This window comes from Kryptolebias marmoratus, linkage group LG3 (genome assembly GCF_001649575.2).
Source record: "Kryptolebias marmoratus isolate JLee-2015 linkage group LG3, ASM164957v2, whole genome shotgun sequence".
In the NCBI taxonomy this organism is placed as follows: Eukaryota; Metazoa; Chordata; class Actinopteri; order Cyprinodontiformes; family Rivulidae; genus Kryptolebias; species Kryptolebias marmoratus.
This window is the reverse complement of record NC_051432.1, coordinates 17,258,605-17,280,738: the sequence shown is the minus strand read 5'-3', so window position 1 is coordinate 17,280,738 and position 22,134 is coordinate 17,258,605. Positions and strand designations below refer to the sequence as shown.

General features: G+C 36.6%; 1 protein-coding gene across 1 annotated transcript in view; it reads left to right on the top strand.

Moving 5' to 3' along the window:
• Positions 1 to 22,134, top strand: part of grin2ab (glutamate receptor, ionotropic, N-methyl D-aspartate 2A, b) — a 118,697-nt gene that overhangs the window by 1,641 nt on the left and 94,922 nt on the right. The gene's annotated exons all lie outside the window — the stretch shown is intronic.

Below are 22,134 nucleotides of genomic sequence, written 5' to 3'. Positions count from 1 at the left end.
CCCCCCCGCCAGGCTGTAAGATTTCCATCCCTCGCACAGTCCGCCATATTAACCAGTCACCGAAACAAAGCTTAATAGGATAGGAGTAGAAATAAAAACTTCTCAGTGATGTGATGCATAACATATACGGAGTCCCTTTTTTGGGGCTTTGCGATGACGAAGCCTTGAAATGATGTGTCGAGAAGCATCTGACTGAGCTGCTCACTGAACCAGTGCTGCTGTTGGCAGAGCAGGTAGAGTCTTTTAGAAGCTATTGTCTCCAAAAGGCTCGTCTCTGTCGTCATGACTGAGGCTGGGTTTATCTGTTTCTCTGCTTAATTTCTCGCACCAAATGCGCTTCCTACCACCACCCTCCCCTTTAACAAGACGACACTCTAGATTATTTGGATTACACCTTTAGGTCACGTTAATGTCTTTGAGTAGATGTGGGTTTGCAACAAAAGCCCTGCTTTAAGCTCATCTGCCGTGAAACCATTTCAGAGAATTCTTACAAAGAAGAGGCTGTGAAAGGTGCTACACCAAGCTTTTGTGCTTTAAATTTATGTCTGAGTCCAAAATTAGTCCAAAATCTACATATGCCTGCGATGTAGATTCAGAGAGCAGTCATGCAGAAGTCTTCTTCTCATGAAAAAAACATGAGGCATGTTTAACCCTTTGAAACGGTTAATTTCACTTATTTACTGTGGCAAATTCTTAAAGAAAACAATAACTCATCAGTAAAATAGCTATACCTGAAGTTAATGTGTGTGATAATATTATTGCTATGGGATCTTTAAGGTGACTTTATGTTTCTGTTTCTTGAGGTTTAAGTTTTTGTTGTTTTTCTTTCAATCCAGTTGAATTTAAAACCCAAAAGGGACAAAACTGCAACCTTCCAGCGAGAGAGAGGATAAAAAATAATGTTCTGCAAAAGGTAGTGCTTAAACCATAAAGTGTAACCAATGACAGAGTTAAAAATAGAAAAGTGTCATAAAAACTACTGAATGAAAGAATTGCAGGTCATATAGTCATAAGATAAACAATGAATATAAAAATCCCTAAAAATTGGTATTTAGAAAAAAATCAAATTTGAGTCAGAAATGCTAAGATAGGTCTCAGATTCTGTCCTCTTTTTCTTTACCTTTATATGATACTTTAGGTGGGAGTATTAAAACATGATTGCCACTCGAGGCTCATGAAAAATAATTATAAAGATGCTTAAAAAAGCCAAAATAACTCCTGGGTGGAAAAAGGACCTTCCTGACCTGCATTCTGGCAGTATTTGTCTTGAAAGAGGTATTGCCATATTTTAAGATAAGAGCTACATCGTTTAATCCCCTTATCATTAAAAAAAAGGTTAGTGCTATTAGTTTGAAATTAATTCAAGGTTTTGTGTTCTACCGGCAACATTAACAGCCATTCAGCTGCAAAGCCTCTCGCGTGACCTTTACCTGTCATCCGCTCAGCGATACTTTGCTCGTGGTTTGTTGCTTCACACGATCTCTGTGCAAAAAGCGGAATTCGGTCCCGCGTGTCCCTCGGTGACCAGCAAATCAAAGTTGCTCTCTCTGCCTCTGTCGGGGGAAAAGTAAAAGCTGACGGCCTGCCCTCACGGCTGCTTTCTTCTTACTTACAGCGGCAGGTCAAATGTCACTCACATGCGACTCGAGAAGATGAAAATGAGGGTTTGCGTTTTCCCTTCCCTTGCAATTACCCATAAAAAGCACTGAGTGACATATGATAATGAGTCATTTGACCCCCGCTAATCTTCTGTATAGCAATGTGTGATGTTGCAGTGTGAGACAGAAGTTAATAACCCAAAAGCCTCTTATAAACGTGTGCTATTTAATCATTTAATCAAAACACAGTTGGTGGTCTCGTTTAATGAGTTAGTGAGCCATAGTGATATTAAGTAGGGGGTGACTTATACAGGTTTTTAACTGATGGTTATATAATGAAGATGACCATGGAGGAAGCGTTTTATTGATGCAGTGGTATAACTTTATGCCTCAAAAGAATTGCAGTGTTTTACATACTGAGAGGATTAAAATTCCTATGCAAAATGTGATTTGCCACGTCCAGTTTCAGAAGCAATTGAAGATATGTCTAAATAGGCATGGTCTGGTATGAGATGGGATGACCTTGAACAAAAATGTTATAGTATTACTGTAAGAAAACAAAAGTTTCAAATAAAACTAAATGTATTAGTTGATGTAATGTAGGCTGAAATGAAACTTCTACAGTTACTTTTGCCTAATTAATATTACAAATCATATAATAATAATAATATGATTTCCAGTATGATATTTTTATAAAGATATTTTAGTTTTCATGCACAGATACACAGTGAGAGTGGCAGAACTCAGATGAATGTGTTGACAGACTGTCTAAAATCAATTCATGGACTCATGACACTGATTGCCAATCTGTTGTCATTTAATATTTTAAAATTAAGGTTGATATCCTAATTTAATCACAAGCATTGAGATTGAATTCAAAATCAGTGGCAGCTAAAATGCCAGAGATCCAGCTGCTTGTTTTAAAACATTGTGTGTTTTTTTAGGATACACTAAGGTGAATGACCTCAGCAAACATACAGAATAAACACCAGTTTATTCGTAGTTCTAAAGTAAAAGTTCTTATTGTGTCTAATATTACTATTTTTCTGTTGTTTTGCTCTTTGTAAAGCAACACTGGGAGCCTGACAAGCTGATATTAGCTAGTTAATTAGCTTCTGTAGTGAGCCTGCAGTTGGCTGTTTATCAGACCGATAGCTACTCCAACTCTTGTAGCTTGTTGCAAAAGCGTCTTTAAAAACAGCACTACCTTTAAGGAATGGCCCAGTCAGCTATGAAGTGATGTTCTGTTAGTTATCATTAGTTTTACTTTATCAGCTGTGACTTCAGTCACTGAGAACAGAGCATGGAGAAAGAGGCAAAGGTCTTTATCTCGGCTAGGCTACTGGCTAGCCAAAGAGGTGTTCATTTTTTATTTTTTTAGCTTATAACACAACACTCTCTTAAAAATGGCATATTGATGTGAAAGAACACTTCATTAGCTAAGAGTAAGCCTCTTAACATTTGCATGACACTGTTTGTTTAGTTTGTTGCAGTGAATCAGTCCGCCTGGTCAGCGTGTCTATTCAAATATAGCCCCGATAACTTCTGGTCGACTGAAAAATTCAGCAGCTTCGGCAAAAACACAATCCATCTATGCTTCGCCAACACAGACGTTGTTCGACTGAGAAAACAGCGAAAACCAAACAAACGTTTCTCTTTGCCTGTATTTTAATATGTTGTTAATGTGGACATTCTCGCCACCTAGTGGCACGGCAGGGGAATTTCAGCATTTTTTGTTAGAATGTGAAAAAGAAAACAGAAACAAAGTAAAAAAAACCACAAGTTTAAAAAAAATAGAGCAGTGTTGTAGCTATAAACCGAATTTTTACTTGGTATAACAACCTCAAAATATACTGAATTTATATTCTTAAAAAAAAAATTATTATGTTTATCACATTTACAGTGAACACTGACACTTAGTCAGTGGTTTGACCTGCACATGTGTCTGTGACTAATTTGGTATATCTGGTGCACACATGCATTATTGAATTTTTTATGGTTTTAAAGTGTTTCCATCTGCTTCAGATTTTTAAGGTGTTATCCACTTCCAGCACAGTCTTTCAAAACCTTATGGAAAAGATTTAAGTAATCGGATTGAAATAAATCAGGAATAAAATGGGGTTTTAAACCTGATAAATGATATACTCAAAGCTCCCGTTTGGATTTAATAATAAAAAGGTACCTTTACTCAGTCTCAGAACTTGTATCAGTGTTTTTAATGACTCAGAAGGAGATAGTTTTGATGCTGAAAATCAGGATAATCTTTATCCTTCTTTAGAGGTGGTTTCATGGTGGATTTCGAAACTTGACGAGCATAATAGGCCTCTAACCAAGAAATTGCCATCTATGCATCTTGAGTATGAATTTGCATTTTGTGTTTCTATTTTAAACTTTCACATTTGTCAAAACAGTTTATCCACAAAGCCTCTTGTTGCAGATGCAGAAACCAGACAAGGCCCTTGAATTTCTTTACTTTTAATAAATGGCTTTGAATTAATGCAAAGTTATTGTCTTACATTGTTTTTACAGCGTGTTTTTATTGTATCATTATTTTTACTCAATGCAAACAGCGTTATCTTGTTCGCATGCTGATCGAATTCCATTATTGGTAGCAATATTTGTTTAACGGATCCCAGTGTTAAAGGGTAAATGCAACTTTATGACTTTTATTGACCTGTATTGACAGAAAGTCAGGTGCAAAACAATGTCTGAAGGTCTCGGTGGTTTAGTATTGACCAGGCATATTCTGAATAAGTGAATGCTATTCAATGGCTCGAGTCAGCGGAAATGTTTATAAAATGATTAGACAATAATAATAGTTATTGTTTTTTACTGACTTAAGAGTCGAATGTCTGCGTGGCTTGCTTGCGCAGATCAATTTAAGGGCTCAAGGCCGGTTATGTAGCCGTCACTAATTACAACTAAAAGTTTTGGGAAATAAATTAATGTCAAAGTCGCTCCCCCTCGCCTAAAAGAATGAGCTTACAGCGGGATGGTGAACATGGTGGGAAACAATTGCTTATTAAGAACTACAGCAGACCTGCTGCAATATGAACATTTATTTCCAGAGATGTGCCTCCAGCTACTTAATGAAGTAGGTCCGGTACGCACGCATTTTAATGATTGTTTTGGACTGCAGTAGCTCCCCGGCGAAATGTATTGCACTTGTTAGAGTCACTTTGTGCCAGGCTGATAGCACACATCGGGTTTATCGGAGCTTTTTTTCAATGAAAACAGCTGCTTATTGGTGCTGGAAATGAGGTTGATTGAACCACAGAGACTGAATGCACGTTGTAGATTTGCAGGACAGAAAATGAAAAATAATTACTGAACATTTCTTAGCTGAGTAGGACTACAGAGCTGGGTGAGAATATTTGGTGGTTGTCTCGCCACCAGCAACACTCTTCAAATTTTTAAAGTGTTATTTTCATTAGGGCTGATTTAAAGCCACCATTTTATCTGTTGGAAAATATTGAGTACATGCTCATTGTTTAGATTTAGTAGATATTGTTAAAAAAATTCACAAAAATATGTTTTTTAAAATGGCATTTATTATCTTTTGTAAGCGTAGGGCTTTCAAGAGAGTGAGGCTTTTATTTTGGTTCTTAACTCCCCCACTGTGTCTATTTGAATAAAGTGCTTGTGAATTAACTTGATTAGTATTAAACTCAACATGTGGTTTTAAGATTGAGCACATTTCCGACTTCATAGGAGGCTTTGTTGTTTCCCAATGTGGTGCCTTTTACACTTTTTCAGTCTGAGGCTCAAAAAGACGCTTGGCAGGTGGCGTGAATGCAGCCAGACATGTCATTTTAGCCAGTTTAACCTAGAAAACACCCCTCAAATTTGAACTTTTACACTTTTATAGATACCAGATTTTGGTTTAGCCTCATGCATCTGTGTCCCAGTTAGACAGCCTTTGGCTTTTTGCATTTAAAATCTTTCAGTTTTTACAGCTATGAAGAGCGACTCAGACACATAAATGCATTGGAATTACTTCATCCTTTTAATTGTCTCCAGTCAGAATCACTGAGAGTGGCTGAAATATCACTGATTCCACGAATTGCGGATCTCGTGCTTGCAGTTTCATGTATTACATATGTTACAGCATAATTAGCTCAGTGCCTCAGTGAGATGATTAATACATTTTTGCAGTAAATCAGACATTATTACACAAGAGGAGATAACACATGGATAATCTTCGCTTTAATGATGGTTGAACAGTCGTTTCTCACGTTCACACCATTGCTCAATTGATAAAAGGTGGTATAAGGGGATTGGTAAATGGAATTCACTTGATAACAGCAGCTACCATATAACACACACACATGCACACACACACACACATACACAAAGGCAGACATTGTGTTTATGGTGCACAGTACTAACTGTGCCAAGTTCATAAGAATGTCATCAGTCAGTTTAGCTCAACTAACATAGTTTTATTTCCTTCCCCGTAATATTTTTCCCACATTGAATAAATTTACACAAAAAAAGTACACAAATGAGAGCTTTCTGTAGAGGTACTCATTACACACATTTGGAAATAATCATAAAAAAGAGTTAGAAAACCATTTAAAAAAAGTAATAATTTTCAGCAAATGACAAGCTGGAAATCATATCTATTCTTTTTTTGTTTGTTTTTATTGTTATGAGAAACTGACATAGATGTGCATTTGTTTTTATCCAGCTCAGAAACTATTCACTGAGTGACTCGAATAACTCAAATACAAAAGAATCCTCAAGGGAAAATTTTTGATTGTATGTTTTGTTTAATTCAGGTTAGTACGTACTGCTTGGCAGTCACTGTGTTTCACAAGGACAGTTATTATTGTTGCACAACCTGCTTATGGTATATTGTGTGAGATGGAGGAAGAAGGAAAATAATTAGTAGAGAACAATAAAGCTAAACACTTGGGACTATATCAAACCCAGAAAAGCTAAATTACAACGGTAAAATCATATAGGACAAGTTTTAAGTCCAGCTTCCTCTACATAAACAAATGGGACTTTGCCCTTGGTAGTTCTTACCTTGCTGTTGTATGTTCAAATATTTGATTTTTCTTATGTGTGGGGGAAGTAGGGGGGACTTAAAGTCAGACATGCACAGGTTCCAAAAATACAACATGGCAGCTCCTATAAACCAGAGCCTACTGGCTTTAATCCCCAACAATAAGAGAAGGTGAGGATATTTGGTCTAAAATATACATATTATGCTTTGTACAAACATTAGACAGATGTGCGTCTGAATGCCATTCCCTGTGGTCACAATCAATCTTTACAATGAGACCAACAAACAGATGCAGCATCCCCAATCATCAAGTCATCAAGTGCAAACATAAATAATTTTTCATGAAAATGTCAAATGGGGGATCTGTAATAATGCACACAGCAGGTAAAACAGTCTGGTGTCTTTATGCACAGATTCGCAAAATGCACTGAGGAAAAAAAAAAATAAAGTTCCAACTTACCAATGTTGACACAGTCTTCCAAAAGAAATCACAACTTGTTGGACTTCTACGTCTTCAGCATTGTGAACTTGCATTATCTCAGCTGAACTTGCCTGTCTTCAAACCGAATCGGTGTCAAAGGAAATATTTTCAGAAGTACACAGTACCTGTCAGAGACTTCCACAAAAGCTGTAACAGACTGTCACAAACATCCTGACATCTCATTCCTGGCAAAAATATGCAGGATCCAGTTGCAGTTTTTGAAGAAAAAAAAAATTGTGGAAATGGTTTCCAATAAGTAAGACATTACTGAATTAATCCCTTGTTGTGTGCTGGTATATGCTAGCACAGTTCTGATGGAGAAGGGGGAAGAAAGCAGCTTTGGCTGTGTAGCATATTCACGATTAACTGATTTTATTCAGTTTATTTATAAAAAGCCAGCTGACAACAAAAATCATCTCACGCCCCAAAACAAAACAAATAATAAGAACTTCAAATCATAAATTCAATTCAGTCTAAAACAGATCCAGATTAAAATCTTATTAGTCAATTTGTTCCAGTTATAATACAATACATTGACATAAAGCACATTATGACAGTTATCTATCTAAAGAAACCCGAAGGTTGCATCAAATATATAGTTTGTTGCATTCCCTCAACTTGAACAGCACAGTGGAAAAGAACGACTTTCTTTCAACAGGAGAAAACCTCCAGCAGAACCAGAACCAGGTTCAGGATGAGCGGCCATCTGCTTCAACTGGCTGGGTTTTGAGAGGACAGGAAAGATTGGTCCAGCTGTAGTTTCTATGGGAAGAAAACAAAAAAAAGCAAGGATTAATGGCAGCAATAACTGCTTGTACTAACATGGAGAGTAGAGAGGAAACACAGCAGCTGAGTGAGGAAATGTGGTCAGTTTGTCCTCCAGCAGTCTGAGCCTATAGCAGCAGAACTAAAGGATAACTCAGGAAACCCAAGCCAACCCTAACTATAGGATTTATCAAAAAGGAAAGCCTTAAAAGTAGACAGAGTGTCAGCCTCATGGACAGAAACAGGAAGTTGATTCCACAAAAGAGGAGTCTGAGAACTGAAAGCTCTGCCTCCTGTTCTACTTTTAGAAACTAGGAACCACAAGTAAACCTGCAGCCTGAGAGCGAAGTGCTCTGTTAGGAAAATACAGAACAATAAAATCTGTAATATGAGATGGAGCTTGGTTGTTGAGAGATTTGTATGTTAGAAGCAAGAATTTAAATTATTTTACAAATTTGACTAGAAGCCAAAGGAGCGAAGCTAAAACTGGAGAAATATGATCTCTGCTTCTAACTCTGATCAGAACTCTGGCAGCAGCATTTTGGATGCTTTGATAACTTTAATATTTATTCAATAACAAATTTCTTTTTGGGAGTCACAGTTACATTTCAATCATCACATAACAATCTAAAGTAAAGTAAAGTAAAAATTTATTTGTATAGCACATTTTAGCAGCAAGGCATTCAAAGTGCTTTACATAATAAAAACATCAGTAGAATTACATTACAATCATCAAAAAAAAAATCATAAAAATTATCGAGCAGATACACTTGATAATCATAAGGAGATGGTCAATATGTAATAAGATATTTTGTTCAGAGCAATTGAATTTTGGTATTTTTGTTCACCACTATGATTTAATCTTGCATAAAATTCCCTTTGCTTCAGTTACACAGTATCAATATTATTTTCAAACTGCTGGTCATTTTTATTAAATAAGAAACCTCGTCTTTAAAATTGTTTTTATTTTTCAGTTTGTGTGACATCAATCTCTAAAATCAGAATTTTAATCGCAGGAACCTACACTACAGACACATTGTAGACCACGGGGGTCTAAAATTTTGACAAAGAACGCTTGGATGGATATTGCCCATTAGATTGCCTTGATATGGTTTCCCATTCGCTCCCATGAAGGTTTCTTCCTGACTGCATACTATATGTGTAGAGAGCCTCGGTGGGATGCCTCATGATTCCTCGTTTATGGGTTCATAGAGCATGTGCACTGGAGACCTGCTCCAGCTGTGCCAGCTGAGATTACACTAGAAGACGTGCTAAGCCATTTTATCTTCATGACAAACAGCCATTATGGTTTGTTGATAAACCCTTCAGAAAAAATATTTGCTTCAATGCATCTTTTTTCCTGGTGATAATGTGTTAAAAATTGCTTTTTGGGCCAACAAATTCTTCATGTTGAGGCAAACACTGAGGAAGGTTAACTGTCTCTGAAATTACCTTTTAACCCAGCGCAGCTGCTTGAGACTTGAATGAAATCTGATTCAGGCTTCACACCTAAAAAAGTGTTACGTTAACCCGATAGCACAAAGTGTCTCGTTAATTATCTGACATGGACTCTAATCTGTGATTTTGGAAATTACAAAATTATGCAAACCAGCCAGGTGCACCGTGCAGACTAGTCAACAAACATACCACTCTCCACATGAGGGGAGCTTGGCTGAGATAGGGGGGGATTTCTCTTTTTCTGAGAAACAAGCCATCTGTAGCTTTTTGTGCCTGAACTGCTTGAAGAATTAGGAGCCCTTTAAAATCTGCGAACCAGTATCATTTATAAAAAGGTTTTAAACTGCAGTCTTACATCTGTACCTGACTCTGAAGCAGTGATCAGAGCTCCTCCGTCTTCAGATGTGCTGTGGCCAGTCCGGTTGTACTTTGAAAGCAATATAAGGTTTATTATTTACACTTCACAGCACAGTGATCTGTTCTGTTAGATGTGTTCTTAGCTTACTTTGTTACTCCTAAATGAGTAATTAGCTATCTTACGTAACAACATTAAGCATCGCTGCAATACACCTGTGGCTCTTTTGTCACACTAACATTACCTGGTTTCAGCCTGAACGTGACGGACAGTGTCTCACTGACGAGAGAGTAATGTTACGGCTTAATGCGAAAAGGTTAAAAAGGTTTTAAAGAAAAAAAATAGGATTTTTCACATAATAATAGACACGCAGTGGCTTATCTGCAATTGTTTTAAAATTTTGTCACAAATGATACAAGTACCATTTTTATATTCTGAGAGAAATTAATCAAGTCGAACTTTCTTACAAGTAAGCAGCACTTATAAACACATTTTGGCTAAAGTTGATCGTAGTTTTATTGAATTCTTTCTCCATGTTGCAACTTGTTTTTGTCCAAAAGTGTCTCTTGTCTTCAGTGTTGTGCAATCATAGCGCCTGTGAGACTTCACGAGATGCTGCTTTATTGGTTTTGTTAGTGTGTGTGTGTGTGTATTATTGTTGAAATTCTGTGTAACTGAAAAGGTAATTTTCCTTATTATTACTTTCATCTTATTGAACCAAAAGCGATTTTATGAGGTCGCAAGTTCTTTTAAGAGTTGAAAACGTTTTCTGATTTCACTGACAAACCTTTATTTGGGAAATCTCTCAGCAACTATTTTTAAATGAAAACAGATCCTGAATATTTTAAAGCTTTGCTCCTGTCAGGTTTAAAACATTTGGAAGGAATCCAAACATTCCCTTAAATAAACAAACTAACAGTAACATTTTTAATCACAATACTGCAATTCAAGTCTTTCTGTGTTTCTTTCTTTTTTTTGCCAAATGGCTTCAAACAATGTTTGCATTATCTTAAACATACAGAATGGAAAATTTTAAACACTTCACAGCTGAAGTTGTATGCTTGTTTGAACTGTTTTTCAATCTGGTCTATATTTGGTGCTCTGAACATTTAAAACTGATGGCTTTTTAGTGTTATAATAATACAGCTACAACACTAATTTTTTGTGACAAATACATACTTTAGAATTCATGTGTCATGTTTGCTAAAGGCTCTAACAGTTATATTAATACATCTCAATATATTAATACCAGGGATAAGCAGTGATTCTCAAATATTTGAAGAGTTGTTAAAAGGTACAAAGTTGAAGAATTAAAGCGGATGTCATTTTATTAATTGCAATGGGAATGAACCAAGTTGTATTCTATAACAACCCACTGCCTTGAAGTGATTTTGTGTCTCTTTCTGCTCAATGTTTTATTGTGAAAGGATTGCAAAGTGGAAACGACAGCCACAGGTGAGCTACAGCTGCCGCCTCCTCCCCACAGATTTATTGGACCGGTATAAATGAAGGAGCACAAATATCCCAGCTGCAGAATTAGCAGCGGCATACCGCAGCCTCTGTTCCATCAGAGTGTTGTTCAGCAGCAGTACGTGTGGCAGTTCGACTGTAATTCACCACAAGTCTTCATTCCAATCATTTGGACACAATATTCTCTTAAAAAAACAAAAACAGGATAAAATAGTCCTTAACCTGAAAGCCGTTGATTATCCCTTATTAAGATGAACTTCATAAATTAATCTTCATGTCAGAATGATGTTATTGTGGGTTAGTTCAGCTCAGCCCCCTCCCCAACAGGTTGTTGTTGTGCTGCCACTTGTTGTGTAAAAAAACAGAATAAACACAGTAAAATAGCTGTAACGGAGTGTGTGGATGAGGGGTGGTTGATCAGCTGAGAAGAGGAGGCAGCGAATATTAAAAAAAATACTGAAGATTAAAAACTTAATTTGAAGAATACCTTTGCTTATCGTGCCCATCTCTAACTGATAAAATGTTGGGTATTTCGAAGCAAAATATATGAATCTTGTCTCAAATCTAGTCAGGCTCTCAGTTAGATACCTCTTGGACATCATCAACATGTGTCGATCCGTGACTTTGTGCTTCCACACTGTGACGGTTTACAGGCGGCAAGACGGAAAAGCCAAAAGTATTCCCGAGCCGCCAAAAATCATCCAAAATACATCACACCAGGTACGACGCTCCTCTCCACTCTGACAACAGATGCTCTCACAGCCAGACGGTGCATCTGGTGATGTGGAAATATATGAAGCCTTTGTCTTCTGTTGCCAAGTGTGATTATCAGCAGCAATGAACACTTAAAAAAAAACACGTTTACTCTAATGCTCAAAAATGATGATTATGATTGAGTCCGTGGTGAAAGTGCTTCAAAACCTTGCTTTTAAATGTATGATTAAAAAATTTAATCAACAAAGGACTTTTCAGAATACAATTTTTGAGAGACTCTTACAGTAACAACAATAATATATATATATATATTTATAATGTTCTGTAATAAATTGATTGATTCACTCTCCAACTTTCAGTTAACGCCAAATTAAGATACAAATTGTGCATGCACTGTGGAAAGACAATATACTTCAGACTATGTTGCACAGATGATGGTTTTATGATTAAGAAACAGACAGATACACACACACACACACACACATAGAGGGAAAAACACAACGCCTGCTGTGTTTCGGTGTACACAATAATAATAGATTGTTAAAATGATTGGCTCGTGGAAATGAAAACAAACTCAGTTTTTGGTTCTAAATGAAAAAATAAAAAATAAATGAAAGGGTGACTTCATGTCATCATTACATCAGATTGTCTAACAAGACTGTCTACAACCACCCTGTGTCTTTTTAATGTTTCAGAGTCATTTGAATAATTGAAAACTAAAAAAAATTACATTGTCTATTCATAAGGATGTCTCAGTCTGAGTTCAACATACTGTGCAATGTTTTTCTAACCATAGTGGTTTTTATTTTACAGTTTAGGCTCTCTACATTTATAACAAGTCCAGGTTAATTAATTGGCCTGTACAAGTACATTTATATACACTAAAACCTCAAAACAAAGTGAGATCTTTACTGTAAAAGGGAACTGTCAGCTTTTAGGCTTCATACACACTAAATACAGTGTAGTAAGTTTAATTAATTCAATTATTTTTGCCTGTGTCTGTGTGTGTCTGCATGTTTATGTTCTGAAAAAAATATCTTTTGAACCGCTGAACAAATGTGAATGAAATTTGCAGAAAGCAATCACTGAATGCACATCTACAACTAATTACATTTTGGAATCAACCCCATTTAAGATGGCTGCCACAGCCAGCTGACCTTAGCGAACACAAACGGCGGTATAATTCAGTCAGTTTTACAGTTATTGTGCTATAATTTGGTGTAATTGTAACTTAGGGCCGTTTACAACATACACTTCAATTCAATTTAACATCGCAGCCACAACTGATTAACATTAGCCAACGCAAAAATGGCATACAATTTTACAAATATCGAGCTAAAATGTTATGTGGTAGTAGCCGAGACTCATTCACAACACATACTTTGAAGGTGACTTCTTGCAATATCTATAACTCTGTTATTTCTCAACATAAGATGGTCTTTGTCTAAAACTCTGGCATGAAAGGCGGTGGGCAATATGCATTTCTAAGAATTCAAGGTCTTTAAGGAACAATTAAATGAAGCTTATCAAATGATCTTATATTATCTACCCTGACAGAAAACGATGAAGGTGAATCTGTTTGTGTGGAACGACATTGCAGCTTTGTCCTTTGTCCCTCACCATGCAAATTGAGATGATGCTCCATATATCTTGATTGGCTCTCAAAATGCCAGCACTGCAGGAAAGAAACTTTTGGCTTCTATCCAGTGGCTGTAAAGAACTCAAGAAAGTCTTGCATCACTGCGGCTGCATTTGATGTCAATCAGACTGTGCACACGCGGGTGAAGTGCAGGTGAACCTGTCACTGTCCTTGGTGCCTGGCTGCGTCCAAGGGGGAAAGATCTGTAAAAGTCACAAAGTCACAAGTTTTCAAACCGAATGTCATGGGAACCGACACAAAGCAGGAGAAGTACAGCTAAAACCTAAGTGTTCCTACTGAAAATGTAAAAAAAAAGAGCAGACAGAAAAGACAGCAGCATCTCAGACAACCAGCATTTACCACTGTGTGCAGCAGAGGGTGGGACGAAGCAAGCAGAAAATAGACTGAAAAGGAAAAAGTGTATGTTGGGCTAAAAAAACAAAAAAAAGTATTTTTTGATCGTAGCGTTTGAATAAGCTACATTTGTCAAGTTCTTACATTGTTGAAGTGATAATTCTGGGATTCAGTGAAAGATGTGAACAACTAAAAACTTCCCAGTTTTGATGGGTCACTTCTAAAGAGCTGAACTATCACTTTGAAAACTAAAACCTGTAGAATGTGCAGGACGTTGAGTGTGTCCTGTCAGCTTATTTACTCTTGTTGAGCTGATTAATATAGCACAACCAGTGTCAGCACAACAACAAACTGTTTAAAAGCAGAGAAAGAAGTCTTTATGGTTTAGGACTGATGTCTGTTTTTATGTTTCTGCTTAAAAAAAATCTGATCCTGTTCATAAGGTTGAGACTTGCAGCGAATTAAAGTTGACTCACCCCAAGTCCAGCAGATGAAAAAGTCTGATAAAACAGAGGCTTCGGCTACAGAAACGTGCTGCTGCTAATTCTGCTAGCCGGCGATCTTTATATTGCTTTATTTTTTACCGGTCCAGTGGATCAGTGTGGAGGGGGACGCATGTATTCTGACAGTAAAGCTGAGCTCACCCACAACCATAGTTTCCACTTTATAATTCTTTCAAAATAAACTACGATGGCAGAAAGATGCTGGTTTTTCTTTTAATTGTGTCAAAAAAAAGCACCCTGACTGGAGAAAACAACTTGGATTGTCACATAAATTCTTCTAATTCACCCATTTTAACTTTGAATAGTCAAAGTCCCGCACTATCCCAACACAGCTAGCTGGTCATCAGGTAAAAACGTTCCTCCTTCATATCTGAGCACATTCACTGTATTTCTGCTCTGTAATTTATTTTCTTTCCTCCATTGCCATCTTTTAAACGCATTCATTTTCTCTTTGTTTGATACTTTTAATATAGAGGCTCTCAAAGTTAAATTACACAGTCCCAAAAAGCAGGTAAAAAGTGTAATTAGTGTTTGTTTTTGTTCAGTCACGTTGTAATAAATGCCAGAACTTCAGTCCTGTTTTTAAATTTTCAAGAAAAGAAACTGTGATAAAAAAGCCAAAAAGTTTATTTTCTTCTTTGTTCTTCCTTGTTTTCAAGAGGACTTGATGCACATTAGAGGCGATGGAAACAACTTTTTTGTGACTCACATCTGAGTTGGCAAAGATGATCATTTTGTTACTCACCACTTGTTTCCGGTTGAAGCCTGCACACAGTAAACTGCTCCAAGATATGATATAATATCCCAGATATCTGCAGAGATGAATCCTGGAGAAGAGCTCCCCAACATTTCTCCTCTAGAGGATGTTTGCCTCGGCTGTTGTTTCCTTCCTTCTCGGAGAACATTTCCAGTCACGACAACTCTTTCTACCAAAGTACCCCCACAAGCAATGAGGCTTTTTTGCGCCACCAACTGGTAACAGTAAGCAGTCTTGTTTATTTACTTAAAACCACTTACTGAGTAGTGCTAAATTTGCATTTCTTTTTCTTTTGTTTACTCTGCTAATGAAGAGGAGGATGACAGATCATTATACACACAACTGTTTGCACACATACCCGTTGCATGCATAAACAGCAAAGAAAACTTTAAAACAGAATTAGTTAAAAAAAAACACATCTTTTCATCATATTCACCGAATTTTGAGGAAATGTGGAAAAAAAAGCCTGTCAGGCTGTTTAAAGACTGCCTATGAAGCAGAAAAAAACTTTCTTTTTTCTAAAACACAATAAGGAACTTTGGCAACTGAATCTTTTTTACCTTATTGTTAAACAAACGAATGTATTATATTTCAGAAAAAGCCCTTTCCATCAAATCTTCATCTGAAGCAAAACAAGTATTTATGATTTTCAGCTGAGTGTCTGGGTGGGTGGATAATAATACAGAGAAGGCTCTGAATATGTTAATCTTATCACACTCAGGTCACAAAAAGCTTATGTAAGTACGTGATTTGAAAGTTAACCCGTGTTATTACCTTTATGCTCTTAGTCTAATTTTATGTTATCTACACCGAAGGGTTTGTTGCTTTTCCTTCAAGCACAACATGACATTTTTACCTTGTTTACACAAGACAGAGACACTTGCATTCAGTGAAGAACACCTCTCTTCCTCTTTCTCTTCTTGCTGCTGCCATCATTTACGAAGTTTCATCACTCCCTTCCAGCTCATCATAAGACCATCTTAGTTTTAAACCTTGACATTAAAGGCGGTGGGAGATATGCATTCCTCAAAAAAATAGGCTTTTAGTTTTTAAAAGCATTGATAACAACAATGTGTGTTTTACTTTGGAATTTCGCTTTAAAACTTCACCAACCGCCCTTAAGATAAACTTGGATGGTAAAGATTACATGTTGATAATGATTTTCTTTTTTAAAAATACATAAATTAAAACCTTAAGAAGCCTGACTAGAAATACTGACACAAAGGTACCAGCTGTCTGTGAGCCCAGAATTTTACTGTCCTCAGATATAAATGCAAACAAGCGAGTCTTTAGTTGATAGATTACTGTCTCCATTACTTCAAGTACACCATAAAGCAAGACAAGAACCCCTCCGGTGTGTTTCTCTGGTGATTTATTTCACCCTTCATTTCATACACCCTCATTTTCTCACCATAATTTCTTTTACATCACAAAGCTAAACTCTCACATTGTTTTTGTTGGTCATAAAATTACCTATGTGTTTTTTTTTCATTTATACTTTGTAAAGTTTAGAGGTAATAGTACTTCTGATCGTCACTCTATAATCTCTGTAAACAATCCCTCCATCATGTTAAGAGCTGAGAACTGCTGACGAAACGAGACAAAAGCCAACAAACTAATTTCACAAAACTTAGTTTAGAAGAGGAGCATAAGTAAATGAAAAGCTCGGGGTGTTCTGGTGAAATCCAGAATCTCTTTTGTTAAAACTTAAATCCAGCATCATCCTCGACAGAGGAGATAATATCTTAGTGCTCCGTTTGCTGGATAATCTTCCCAAGTACAACTTTATTTAATGAAATGAGTCACAGCAATAATGCTTCAAGCGACTTTATCCACTCTTCTTTGTTTTGTTGCAGTTTCAGATTATTGTTTTTTCCAGGCTTCTGTACGAGCCCGGAGCTTAGATAAACAACGTAATTAAAATAACAGTTGCTTGCAAAACCCAAGCGGTTGCTGTTTGCTTGTTAAACCACAAACTTGTGTTTTCTGTGTCTTCTCAGGCTGAATGCAAATGACGCAACACTTGGGTGTGAAAGAGCTGGAGTTACTTGACTTGTGGTTGCTTTTTTTAAACAACAATGAGTACCTGAACGTGTTCTTTAAGCCGATGACCCAACGCTGGTGGTGCTTTATGAATGACCCAACCAAAATGTCGATTTCTTAACTTTCTGCAGCTCGGAGCGTCGCTGAGCTCATCCACACTTGTCGCCATCTGTCTGCTGGAATGTTTTTTTATTTTTTGCTAATGTATTAGGTGGCTAGCTGTGTAGAAAGATTGTTTATTTCCAATGAAATTTAACCACAAACCTCCTGAAAAGCACCATCTCGCTCTCTTTTTTTTATACAGGCTGCAGAAATTGCCTGATCCTTATTGATATCACTCAACGGATCACTGATACAGACAGAAATTTAGTGGTTGGTGTGCAGGCCAAGCTGGAGCAGCACATCATTATTGGTTTATTCTCACCGCTGCAAACAGAAATACTAGTACATGATCTTTGATCTGCACACCACAGATTCAATCTTCTCACCTAGATTCTTTTTCTGTTCAGGTTTTTGCCTGTTTCCAGTTTTTTTTCTAAGACAAACTTGCTGTCTGACAATAAATTAATGCTTATGTGCTATAGGCTAGTTGATAAATACAAATATATAAGGTTTTTTTGTTAAAACAGTATCAAGACAGATAAATAGGCTGATGTTAATTTGTATAAAAGGAAAAGATGTGAAAAATTCATACAAAGTTAAAAAAAAACAATTGCCATCTCAAATAAAGATACATTAGCTGACCTTTTACGTCAGCTAATGGTTTAAAATCTCTAAAAATCTCTAAAGATCTTTCATAATCTTTCATAAATGCTTATTATTTGAAATTAATAAATGTTAAATGACTGGTTGAATGTTAAGTTGTTGATATCACACATTTTTGGAGCCATTTAAAACTAGAACATCTGCTGAGATTGTACTTGTATGTAGGATTTTTTTTTTCTTTCTCCAAAATCTCCCAAATGCTGTTCCAAAGTCTTTGTACATATCACAATCTCTAAGCACACAACCAAACACGTTGGGTGTAAGTACTGAAGTTCCACAGAGCTGCAACAATCTGCCCTTCTTGCGTCTGCAGCGTCCTCTCTCTGTAGTCTATTTCAAACCAGGAACATATGTGTACGCTGCTATATTTACTGAGCAAAGAAGCAGAAAACATGTCTTCCAAATGTTAATGAAAAATCAGTGAGCAAAAAGACTTTTGCACCGTTGAAGCCTATTTTGTATGATCTATAAAATGATATTTCTGATCTTTTTACTTACTGCTCTATGGTTATGAACAACTGACATCTTACTTGTAGATGTAGCTCTTTGAACAGCATCAACACTGAGAAATATGGTCTTGTGCGTCCAGCCTAACGTTAACTCTCCTCACGTCCTGCTGCTGAAAAACCTGCTTATGAAACAGAGGCTTAGGCTACAGAGACGTGTGCTGCTGCTAGCTGGTGATCTTTGTATTCCTTCATTTTCACCGGCCCGATGGATTGATGTGGAGGAGGGATCCACGTATTCTGACAGTCAAGCCGAGCTCACCCGGGAGGAGAGTTTCCACTTTATAATCCTTTCGAAATAAACACTGGGACACTTTGACTTGTTTTTCTTTTATTTCTTTTTCCTTTTTTGAAGCGGGTTGGGGTCAATAGGTGTTGTGTCTATAAAAGGCTGGATAAAAAACACAGTTTGGTAATAACTTGACACGTCACTACCAGGTGAAGTGTTGAAAAAAAGATAGTTGTGAGTTTTGCATTTTTCAAATTTTAACTAGTCTTTAAATATTTGAAAATCACTGCACCCTCCTAGCAGCTAGCTGTAGCCCATCCTTAATAGGTTTATGAGCCATTAGGAAATGTTTGAGACTGGAGTTATTTTAAAACTTCTGCAACCTGCTTCCATCTTTTCCCCACTGACAAGCTATTATCTTGGTAATCTAGTCAGAATCTGCAATAGGTAAGGTATTGATTGCTCGTAACTTTTTCACGGAACCCTAATTTAAAACATTTAGACACTCACTATCTACGTCAGGTCAGGTAAAAACTGACCTTTTATCAGAACCCCACTTCAAAATATCTGAACTTTCCCTTTAAGTTTCTGTTTTATGTTTCATGCCATGATGTGGAGAGATGCCATCATTTACCACCGTGTTTTCTCAGCTGACAGATTCTACTTTACATGCTCGCCACACTCAGAAACACCAGCTGCAGTGATGTTTTCATCTCCTATCCGTCACACGTTAGTGTTTCTGTTTTCTCTCTCTGACACTCAGGCCACGTTTGTGCTTTTATTTTATACAAGTACACTGAAGACAAACAAGACAGTTCCTGAAGTATGTCAATAAAATTGTCTTTAAATAACAATCATAAGTTTTCAGAAAAAAGAAAAAAAATCGTTACAGAAAGCAGAGGTTATTTCTTCAACGAACATTGAAACATCCTCCTGTAAAAGATGTCGCACCACCAAGTCGCAAGTCGTTTTAAAAGTCTTTCCCCAGCCGACGCACAGACAGGCTGATAATGTGCCGGAGCACGGTTAGCTTCTCGCTGTACGGTTGCAGCCAAATCAGAATAAGAAACAATAAAGGTGGGTGGCCGTAGCTTCTTTTAACTTCTGTACACCGTGAATCTTTCCAAGCAGAAATAACACTCGACTGCTCTCTCTATAAAAGAGCTCGCTGTCCTTTTTTATAGGTGTAAAAGAACTCTATGAATGTGTCTGAAAAGTTAAAATAGTTCTGACTTTGTTAGAATGATTGTTAAATAGACAAACAAATGATGCATTTTAATGTTGCCACACCAGCATTATACATTGGCTGTTCTTCTCAGATTGGTTAAATATGTAGTTGTTTTTAAAATTATGTGCAAATATAACATTGTTAAGGGTATAATTTTACATTTACAAAAGTGGTGAAACACAGTTTTCTGGTAATTTGACGTACATCTTATGCATTCAGTGAAGAATACCTCTCGTTTTCTTGAATTATCCCCCACATGAAAAGCAGATGATCAAGTAATTGCATGTAATTGAATATATAATATATTAGGGTGACAAAATTTTAGTTGTCCTAAGTTTAGGTGTTGGAGACAAAAATCATTAACCTTACTTATAAATGAAATTAGCATCCATATCTTCAACTACTTTGCATGCCAAAGTTTTAAAAACAAATCTTGCGTAATCAGTTTGCACTCAGGGTACAATTTGGCATGACACTCAGCTAACACCACACCAAATTCTAGCCCAATATCTGAAAAAATGACTGAGTTATGGCCTTAAAGTCAATGAGCTGTGGCAGCCATCTTGAATGGGGTTGACTACAAAAGTTCCTTGTATCCAATCCAATAATTACTTTTTGAGAAATTGGGTATAATCTGCCTACTGTTTCATGGGATATTTTGCTAACAGAGAGACAAATGAGCACACACAGGGCCAGACACAAGAAATTGCATGATTGCCAATTTTTCGTGCAATAAAAATCTTTATAAGTACAAATTAGAGTTAAAAAGAATATTCTCTGCAGTACCAAGTATAACAAATAGGATAGAAAGTGGCAGGATTTTATTTGTTGTAGTCAAAGCTTGACATCTTCTGAGACAGCATGTTATGGAGAGTATTGTAATATTGATTTTGAACACAGTTGTTGTGGGTTGTTTTTATTTGACTGTTTACTGACTTATTAAAGGGATTTTACAAACCTAGGAAATAGTTGTGCTGAAGAAATCCTTTTATCATTTAATCAATACTTTGGTAAATGGTTAGAAAAGCATCATTCCAGTGGCATTTTTCTTGTCTCTAAACTATGTTTATTATGTTTTCTTGTCTTGACTTGTTTTTCTTGATTTCTTACCTCATTGCATCTTCATTTTATGACTGAAACGGCCTGTTTTGCGGCTCTTGTTTTTCTGCAGAATGCACCTAATAGACAGTCCCAGTTACTGTTAATTAGCTGCTGTTGTGGTAGATCAGAAGCTAATTTCATGCAGATTACTACTTTAAATATGTACATAAATCTGGTCTCTTTTGCTTGGAGTTTGGAACTGGGTATTATGGTGGTTGACAAAGCAAACTGTGATGAAAAGAAAAACTGAAAAACATTTGATGACTAAACATGTGTTCAAACCACTGCAATTAGACAGAAAGAAAGCTATCTTACTTTGGAAACTATTATAATATGTAACGCTGTATCCAAATACAGGGGCTAATACTGCAAAAGTGTTCAACCTGGAGACTTTAGTCTACACTTTGAGCTTTTTGAACATGTCTGAAGGCAAGTTCATGTTTTTCACAGGAACAGGTGGGCACCTAACAACCTGAAGTCAGTATGAAGAAAATAACTGAGGACATGACAGACAGCAACAGAGAAAACAGAAAATCATGTGAAAGATTCGAATTAAACACAATGGGAAAAGGCAAAATGAAACAAGAAATAAGGGAAATATTAATTAAACAGGAGTGAAACAAACAAACCCAAGACCAAACCAAACCAGGAGACATAAACAGAATAGAACATCGATTTAAATTAAAAAGATAAAACGCAAGCAAAACCCACAGACCATAACCGAGTCAGGGGAGCAAAGCTGGAACCACAAAATGATGAAGAGGAGCACAGGAGGTTATCGGAGTTGCTTTACTGATTTGCTGTACTACAGTTTCATTTTTTTTCCTCTCAAGCTTACCACCACAGGCTTCACTTTGCCTTCCAGTTATTGTGTTTATTGCTTTTTGAAGCAAAATAAAACTATTTTTAAAAGTTTGATTAAACGGTTACTCGTTCAGCACCTGATTAGTTATATTTTATCATTTGATGTATAAAAAAGGAAGTGCTAAAAATGAAATCAAACAAATAAATTACCTTTTAACCCAAAAGAGCAGTAACAGAGAGAGGTTTGCAAAGTATGCAGCAACAGAACAATTGAATATCCTGCCATGTTTCATGCAAACAACTGAAGCTCATTAAAATGAACAATCTGTTCTAATTTACTAATAAATGCTAAC